Source organism: Magnolia sinica, chromosome 6 (assembly GCF_029962835.1).
Source record: "Magnolia sinica isolate HGM2019 chromosome 6, MsV1, whole genome shotgun sequence".
Lineage (NCBI taxonomy): Eukaryota > Viridiplantae > Streptophyta > Magnoliopsida > Magnoliales > Magnoliaceae > Magnolia > Magnolia sinica.
Window position 1 is genome coordinate 51,329,310 of NC_080578.1, and position 901 is coordinate 51,330,210.

The window sequence follows — 901 nt, forward strand, 5'->3', positions numbered from 1 at the left end:
CTAAAACTTGGGCTAGCCAAATTTTTAAGAAAAGTTGTTATTTGCTCAGGCTTGATGTTAGGTTGGCCGAGGAAGTTTAGGATGGCCGAACCAACAGTCTGGCTGGCCGAATTCCAGGCAAAAAATCAAGATAAAATAGTTTTGAAAGCGCCTAGTCCTAAGGTCTTTCTGGGGTTTATACCACCAAAGATATATCAAATATTTGAGTCACTTTAGCTTGAACTTTGTCTTGGACTATGTCTTGAATTTTATCTTGAACGTTATCTTGGACTTTGTCTTGAATTTTGTCTTGAACTTTGTCTTGAATTCAGGCGACGATTTTGTGATGATTTCTTTAAGAAGTTGTGCCGATCTTTTCCTGAACAAAAGTCGATCTTGAGTTGATCTTTAGGTTCTACCTTGAAGTACTTTTGTCTCATAAAATTTGACAATCTATGTGTGCTCACCATCATAACACTTACAAACCTCAATGGTCTCATTGGGTTTAACCATCTCTACTTTCTTCAATTCCATGGCCTCGATTTTTCTTGTGAGGTTAGCCACTCTAGCACTCATGTCATCCTTATCCCTTAAAGTGTAAATCCCTTTTTTCTCTATAGAATGAGTTGGCCTAGAAGTTGTGACTTTTGAGGAGGTATCCCATGATTGCACATTTTCAGCAAACATATTAAAATAATTTGACACATCATCGGTTACCTTATTCATGAACTCCCCATTACACATCATCTCTACGAATTGGTGCATGAGCGTAGTCAGTCCATCATAAAAATAAGCTTATAACCTGCTAAATTTCGTAGCCATGATGTGGGCAAGAGTTTAGAAGATCCTTTAATCTTTCCCAGCATTGGAAGAAGGTCTCATCCTCTTTCTGGAAATAAATCATGATCGCCCTCCTCAGGGT

General features: G+C 38.2%; 1 non-coding gene across 1 annotated transcript; it reads left to right on the top strand.

The window, feature by feature from the left end:
* Nucleotides 1-795: 795 nt before the first annotated feature.
* LOC131250378 (small nucleolar RNA R71) lies at nt 796-901 on the top strand. The gene has a single exon (XR_009173304.1). It is a non-coding gene; the product is annotated as a small nucleolar RNA R71 (small nucleolar RNA).